This window comes from Agelaius phoeniceus, chromosome 21 (assembly GCF_051311805.1).
Source record: "Agelaius phoeniceus isolate bAgePho1 chromosome 21, bAgePho1.hap1, whole genome shotgun sequence".
Classification (NCBI taxonomy): Eukaryota; Metazoa; Chordata; class Aves; order Passeriformes; family Icteridae; genus Agelaius; species Agelaius phoeniceus.
This window is the reverse complement of record NC_135285.1, coordinates 8,827,750-8,836,430: the sequence shown is the minus strand read 5'-3', so window position 1 is coordinate 8,836,430 and position 8,681 is coordinate 8,827,750.

Here is an 8,681-nt window from a genome sequence, read left to right as displayed (position 1 = left end):
GGAACAAAGTACCGAGCCTCCAGAGATGCTGAAAACATTTGTTGCCCCTCGCCCTGAGCAAAGACCTCAGCTGGAACCAGCACCCCTGAGCCTAGATATCACAGACATATTTTCATTAAAAAATCCCTTCTTAGGAGTTTTCTTGCTGAGAAGCTGAGAGGCTTCAGGAACAAAATGTAGACAATGGTTATCTGCTGCTGTGGAATGCAACAGGTGCATCTGTGATGGGCCCACCTCGGATGTTTACAATTAATGGCCAATCCCAGCCCAGTCAGCTTGGACTCTCTGTCCGAGACACAAACCTTTGTTATTCATTCCTTTCTATTCTTAGCTTGGCCAGCCTTCTGAGATGAAGCTTTTCCTTCTATTCTTTTTAGCATAGTTTTAACGTAATATATATATCATAAAATAATAAATCAAGCCTTCTGAACCATGGAGTCAACATTCTCATCCCTTCCCTCACCTGAAAACCCCTGTGAGCACCGTCACACCTAGAGAATTCCATAGTCGAAAAGCACAGGGCTATGCTCACTGCTCTGGTGAAGACGAGACCCCCAGCTCTGCCCTTTAGTGGACAAACCTGCACATTCCTCCCTTTCTGAGTCACCCTGCGAGTGTTGAGCCATCGAGCTTCCCAACCTTAAGCTGATCACTTCTAAAAGTGAAGGCCTTGAAAAGAGAAAAAAGTCTCTTTTAACCTGTTTATTTCACTCCTAGGTTTTGCTTCTCCCAGCTCGGAGGTGCAGATCTGGAGCCCTGGAGCGAGGCTGCTCGCCTGTCTGAGCACGCTGTCCCCGAGCCCAGGCCCTGTCGGAGCCGTGGGACAAGGACCCATTTGCGCATCCTCATCACAATCGCTCCTTGTCTGTCCCCTCCTGCCCCTCCCAGCACCCTCATTTGCAATTTTGCCGTGTTTCTGCTCTGCCTCCCCGGCCCATAAATCACATCACCGAGAGAGGCAAGCTGGGCTGACAGGAGACATCAGCAATAAGTCAGACAAGAGAAGGGAAACCATGGCAGCAGCAAACAGGAGAGGGCTGCAATAACAGCATCTATTTTATTTATCTGCCATCTCAAAGTTCTCACTGTCTGTGGCTCAGTGCTCTGTGCCAGGGGACAGGAGGGACAGCTGAAGGTAATAAGAGCTGACCTGAGCTGCTGTGGAGAGCTTAAAGAAAAGACAACCAGGAAAGAACCCAAAATATTTTCACTAACACACTTCTGCCGCTTTGTTTTTCTGAGATCTTCCAGGGGTGACACTCACAGGTCCCACAGCACTGCTGGATCTGCCCCTCCTTTTGGGATTAACACCTGGCACGGGGCTCTTGGGTCACCTGGTGCTGTTTGCACAGTTCAAGAGGGTGTGAAATGCCACCACCACCATCAGGAGTGCCTGGCACTGGTTTTGGCAGGGAAAAAAAAAAACCCCACCCAAAATGCCATGGGCTAAGCAACAGATTGCTCAGGCTCCCAAAGCTTCCTGGAAGGATGTTCCATGTGCTGTCCTGGACATGCTCATCCTACTGCCTGCCCTTCCCCAGGCTGTGCTGCTGTTTGGCAAAGTGGGACAGGACCTTCTAAAGATAGAGCTTTCCTAATGGCTGCGAGGGGGGAAAATATCCTGGATCCATTTATCTCTACGAGGGAGCACCGTGGGGATTTCATAATTAAGCTATGCACATCCAGTTGCTATGGAGCTTTTCCCAGTCCTGTATCCATCAGCCAGAGGAAAATGGGTCAGTGTAGCTCTCTGCAGGCACCAGGTCCCAAATCTGGTTCCTCCCTTGCAGAAGTGGCCCTGAGTTGGTGGTGGTGGCCTTGGTTTGCACCCACAGCCAGGTGATGCTGAGCCAGGACCTCCCAGGGGAGTTTTGGAGCTCTCACCCCACACCTGGACCATGGCCAAGCCCTTGGAAGTCTCCAGCAGGTCACAGCAATGGCCTTGCAAGGACACGTTGGAAAATCCAGCCTAATTTTTCATTCCTTCCGCAGAGTTAATCCCAACTTGGAAAAAAAAAAAAAAAAGTTGGAGAAAAAACAGCTTTACTGAAGAGCCTAGAGCAGGCTGACTGCTGTTTCTGTCTTTCCTTTTCTAGCCATAAAATTCCAATTTCAGCAGGGCTGTTCTTCCTGCAGGTTGCCTGTCCCTACTTACCTTAAATTTCCATCCCTACTTACCTTAATTTTCCATGAGAAGCAGCCAGAGCTCTGCCCCTGTGAGTGATCCTTTGGGACACCTGGCACAACAAATAAAATACACCCAAAGCTCTCCCTTCAGACTGCTTTGGGACATACATTTTGTGCATTTCTTGGTCACCTTTAATGAGATTTATGTAAAAGGTCAGAGCAGCTGCATCCTCCGTGGATCCCAAAGAGGAAAAGACAGCAGAGCAGCTGTCCTCAAGGTGGGCTTGACCTTATCAGATGAAGGAAATGTAGGAAAAATCTAAAAAACGTTGCTGGTGCAATTAGGCAGCTGCCTCTGAGCCTGGGACTGTGACAATTCCTGCAGAGCCAGTGTGGGACGTGGGCTGGAGCAGCATCACCCCCAAAAAGCAGCAGGGGGGTGCAAAGATTATGGATTTAATTATAATTTCCCAGCCCTCCATACGGAGCAGCCAGAGGGAGAGGTGATTATTATTGTTATTATCATTATTATTATCATTACTACTCACTTGCAAGAACTTTCAGATCTCCTCACTTTTAATCAGTCAAACTCCTGGAGATGATTTGTGCTTTGCTGCCTCAATAAAAAAGATCCTTGGCAGAAGCCATCCTGCTTTAATTCACTGCAGCCACCTCCTCCTGGGCACGGCCACCAGGATGGGCCCAGCGTGGGCAAGGATTCCTCCCATTATCCCAGACTGGTTTGGGTTGGAAGGGACCTTAGAAATCGTCTCATCATCACCCCCTGCCCTGGGCAGCGCCACCTCCTGTGATTTTCCCTGCTGTCACCCTGGAGGCGCCATGGAAATCCTCAGAAGGAAAACACACCGAGGGATTTCCTTGCTCGCAAAGCCCCAGAGCTCCTGGCCAAGGCGGTAATTTATCAGCCTCGTTATGCCATCCCAACTAATTGCCTCAAAACACAACAAAGGCATCTCCCTGCGCCTTAACAGCTAGGGCTGGAGCAGGGAGAGGGCTGTAAAAATACCAATAAACGGGTTTTTATGGCAGAGACTTCCACGGGGAAGGGTTGGTGCCTGTGCCAGGAAAACTCAGCTCAGGGTGGGGAAATGTCAGGAAACCACCAAGAGCTGGGAAATCCTGGGGGGCTGGAGCAGAGGGATGAGCAGGGGGAACCCCAACAGCCACAGCACAAAACTGGGATTGCGGGAAAAAACCCGAATAATTCCCACTCCGGACTGTGCAGGGTCTCACCCCTTTCTGAGCCTAATACAAGGGCCTTTAATGAGGTTAATTAGCACACAGAGCCGGTGCTGTCCCCTGGCCATCAGCGCTGCAATTAGAGCAGCAGCTAATTGCTGTTTTTCTTGATCTTGCTGTTGTTATTCCCTCTTCAAAAAAACAAAAGGATGCAGACCCCACACACCCTTGGAAGCGAACCCTGCTCGGATATTTGGAGGAGTATCAAAGCCTTGGTGTACCTGAGACTCAGCTGAACTGCAGGGCAAGAGGAAATTACTGAATTTTGATGTGAAAAACTAATACTGCAACAGAAAAATAATAAGAAAAAAAAAATAATCTCATTCTTTGATATTTCTAAACAAAAGGGTGGTCCCAGAGGTAAGCTCCAGCCCTGTCAGAGAGAGGAAAAGCATATTGTGCATTTCTGAGATTTTCCAGGGCTGTTCTGTGCTCCTGAGCTTGTACCTTGTACGTTTATTTATACACGGGTGACTTAATTAGATGTTCTGTTGTCTCCAGTGGCAGGCAGATGAATCAGCACTCTCTGTACACATGCAAGGTCTCTGCTCAGGACCAGCTCCTCAGAAACTCACATTCCCAGCCTTTTTCAAAAAAACCCTGGCAGGGGTTTTTGGGGGCTGTGTTTGCCCTGACCCGAAGCTCCCAGCGCTGCATTTTCCCAACATGGCTTTGATAACACAACCAAAGAGGTGAAAAACAAAGGCAACACTTTAAGGGGTAAAGAAATGCCTAGAAATGCTCACATTCCCATGAATGATGGGCCCACTCAGGGCAGCACAAGTGGAGCTGCTCCTGATCTGTGGACCCACCATAAATCACCCAGAGCTTGTGTTGCTCCAACTTGTCGGGCTCAGGAGACAAAAGCAGCTGATGGAAAGGATTTCTGGGATTTACTGGTTCTTTTCCTGCCTCTGGTGGTTATCCCCAGTCCTGCACACCATCCCAAATCCCATGGGATTGCTCTCACCTTCCAGTCTAAGCCAAGTGTCCTCTGAGATTCACAGAATTCACAGAATCACAGAATCCTCACAGAATTCACAGAATCACAGAATCCCCAGATTGGAAGAGACCTTAAAGATCATTGAGTCCAACCCAGCCCCAACACCCTAAACCCTGGCACTGAGTGCCACATCCAGGGCATTTTCTTAAACACATCCAGGGATGGTGGCTCCACCACCATGGCTGATGGAGAGTTGAAATCATTTATCCAAACCTTTTTTAACAAACCCACACAAGCACCTGCAAATCAAGGGTTTGGTGGGGACATCACCACCCTGCTCAGCCCAGCTCCACCCAGGTGACAGCAAAGCCACCCAAAGGACCTGAGCAAGAGGCAGCCTGGGGATATTTGAGTCCTGAGAGCTGATGATCTGCCCCAAAAAAGGACCCCACACCTGCTGGTGTCAGTGCAGCTGCTGCAAAGGGGTTTATTTATGCAAATAAATTTATTTTTATTTAAAAATAAATTAAAATTTAAAAAAATATTTTAAATAAATTTAAAATTATTTTAAATATATTTATTTTGTGCAAAATTATATATATAATATATATAATATATATGATATATATAATATATATGATATATATAATATATATTATATATAATATATTTATATATAATATTATTATATTTTTATATATGTATTTTATATATATATATATATATATATATATATATATATATAAAATACATTGATTTTTGCTGATTTTTTCCACCAGCAGAACCAGTCCCTTGCTGTTTTCTACTCCAAACCCACTCGGTGATGTTCAAAGCAGCACAATACTGAATTCCAAAGTTTTACATGGTTTTTTTTTTTCCCCTTCCCAGTGTCTGGCTTCATTTTCCATCAATGTTTTCCCACAACACTGCCAGCATCGCATTATGAAGCAAACACGTGGTGGTGGCAGCCAGATGTCTGCATTCCAGCACTTCCATCTGCAACCAGCAACTCCTCCTGGCTGGGGAAAAGCTCTGCCCACCCTGCTGGAGATGTGAAGGTGAGGAATGGAGCAGGTGCTTGTGGGGAAGGATGAAAATTTGACAAGAAAGTCTCACAGATGTGTGTGCTTAGCAGAAAGATTTTTGGATGTAGAGTCTGATGAAGGAATAGAAATGAAAGCAAGTTTTGATATAGAAGAAAAGAATTGCTGAGCCAGTCTCACTGGATAACCAAGGAGGCAAAGGGTGTGTTATTTAGAAGGGGTTTGTATGGCTTAGAGCAAAGGATAAACCCACCCCAAACAAGAAGATGTTTTTACCAAGCAGGAAGACAGCACAGGCAAACAAGGCAGCAAATGCTGCAGGTAGAAAAAAGGTCTCAGAATTTTCCACTGCAAGAAAACTGAAAAACAACTTCTAGCTTAAACTGTAATGTACTAGTAAACTAAAAATGTACTAGCTTAAACTGTAATGTACTGGCTTTTAGTGATTGGAGAACAGTAACATGAATATGGTAATTACAGTAGCTATGATAGGCTACAGATAATAGTTAAGGTATAGAATGGTTCTACTGTATTAGGATGCTCAGCAAAGTATAATAATTTATACATATTATATTATTATATAAAAGTATGAAACTTAAAGAAAAGTCTATAATGCATTGTAACCAAAAGGAAAAGTCTATAATGCATTGTAACCCAAACTCAGGGTCCCCAGGCCTGCCTGCAGCTGGAGCTGGCAGCTGTGGGCACAGCTCTGTCACCCATGACTGCTGTAGCTCATGGATCCAATAAACTGCATTTTGGAGAGCCCCTGGAGCCCCCCATCCCTCATTTTGCCTCTCACAGGTGCTGGTGCCCAGGGGAGGATGCAGGAGCAGGCGATCCCTCCCGGCTCCCCTCGGGCAGGATTTTTCTCTGGCAGATGGGAGTGGGCTGCAGCATTCATTATTTGATTGCCACCTATTCCTGGCACTCTCACAATCTTCTGTTCCACCAGGGCCAGGAGCCCTTTGGGGTGGGTTGGATGTGGGAGTGGGAAGTTTTATCAGGTGCTTTATTTTTTTTTTTTCCTCCTCAGCCTGGTGATTATGTAAGAGGAGGTGGAGTGTCCAAGCTGCAGCTCTGTCCTGCAGGGTTGGAGGGCAGGGAGTGGTAGGAATGTGCCCCTTGTTGACAGAGTGACCAAATTGTCCTTTGTCTCCTTAAGAATCAGAAGTTTCTCTCCTCGGTTTGGTAAAAATCCACCTCCTAGGACCTTGGGGACTTCACCTCAGACCTAAGGCTAGCCAGTTGGACAGGAGCCAAAAAGTCCTGCCTAAGCAATTCACTAGAAAAGGAAGAGAACAAAGGAAATAATCCCTTTTGTGGGGTGTTTTTAGCAGGAGCAAGAGCCTCTTGCCCCTAGCTCAGGTTTTCTCCATAAAAAGCTTTATTATTTTGCCTTTTATTAAAACTTTTCTGTTTCCAACACTACCTCAGAAACCATCCTGCTGATTTGATGGCATTTGAGGTAGCTGGCCTATCTCAGGTGTGATACTGAGAGCTCCTAAGACCTGGCTCAAGGAGAAAATACAGCACAGGGAGGGCTCTGCCACCTCCAGGCCACCCCAGGGTGCAGGTGACAAACGACCCTGCTGCCATCTCCCCATTCAGGCCCAGCTTGGTGCTCCTCCAGAAGCAGCTGGATTTTGGAGGGAGTTTCTCAGCACCTCTGCTTTCCATGAGAAATGGGGGGTGAGCAAGGAAAACCTGGCTGTTCCTGCTGCCCACTGAGTTCTGCTGGAAACACCAGAACCCAGCAGTCCCATGAGAGAGTTAAACCCATCCCCAGCATGAAAGGGAATCATCCTAAAAGTGTTAGGATCCTAAAGGTGTGGATGACAGCCCACACTTAAGCACAGGAGTGAATTCAGCAGCAATGAGGCATTCCAGGCCTGGCTGTCTCCCACATTCCCAAGCATGGAAAAACCCACAGCATCCCAGGAACAGGAGTCAGAGCAAACTTCCCCCTCCACCTGCCGCTGCTTTTGCTTCCACAGCTGGGACAATTTGATTTATTGGAGCTTTGTATTTCCCAGTGGTTTCCTCAGTGCTGTGTGTGGAGGGAGGATGTCTCATCACTACCCTGCTCTCTGATCACATTTCCAGTTGCTCTGCCCTGATGGTGACATGTTGGTGTTTGGGCCTGCTCTGATCCAAAGATAAAACCAAATAGAAGGGGAAAAGGAAGGGATGGAAGTGCAACTGTGATGTTAACTCCAAAATACCATTATCCTGCCTTGTCCTGGGAGATCAGCACCTGCAAAAGCGATTCTGCTTGTCTGGGGTGTCACTGGAGCCTGTGTGTGATACCTGCATGCAGGAAGGAAATTTTGGGATTTCCAAAAAGGATCTGTGACCTCCCAGCTGTGCCTGTGAGGGGCTGCATGCCCAGAGGGAGAGGAGCTGGATTTCCCAGAACTGAAATGGATTCCCCAGAGCAGAGACCTTTGCTGCTCAAAGTGTCCACCCTCAGCAGGGCCAGCACAGGCTTGTAAAAGCTCCAGGAGTTTTATTCCAGTTCATAAAAGAAAAATGGGATTTTTTTATCCCTCCACATAGCATGGCAATACACATAAAGCAGGGAAAACCCCCTGGATGCCTGAAGGGCGCTTGCAGAGGGGTTATGGGGCCTCTGTCACCTGCCTAAAATGTGAAATGTAGGGCAAAAGCTCCACAGAAACTCCTGGAGTATTTTAGGACATAAAAAGCAAAGGGATAACATGACCAGATGCTCTGTAAGAGATTCTGGATTCATCAGTGAACAACAGAGACACCAAATCATTAAACTTATTAGATCCTGCAAGACAACAGAGATTAATTCCAGCACTTAATTAGAATACCTCTCCTCTCCCCCTTCATCCCTGCTTTCCTTCCCTTCCCTAGTTTGTCCACATGTGTTTCCAGGGAGCCTCCTTCGGGGAAGAGGGAGGTGTGAGATATGCCAATGTTTATTTTAACAGCTCCTTTTTTAGGGCTCTGCTGTGAACATGCTCCTCCTGTTGAACGGGCTTGTTGCTATGGCAGGAAGTGCTCCGAGTTCCTTGGGTTTCTACTTTTTCCTCCCTCTTCCACTTCCAGGCAGTTCTTGTTCCTCGTGCAAGGACATTTTTGGGGGTGTTCTCATGGAGTGTCCTTCTTTCCCTTCGTTAGGGGAGGAGGCAATTAATGACCCGCCACAGTTCCATGGACTGAGGGCCAGGTTGGACAGGGCCTGGAGCAATCTGGGCTGTGGAAAAGTCTCTGGGGTGGAAGGAGATGAGATTTACAGTCCCTTCCAGGCCAAACCAATCCAGGGATCCATGAACCGG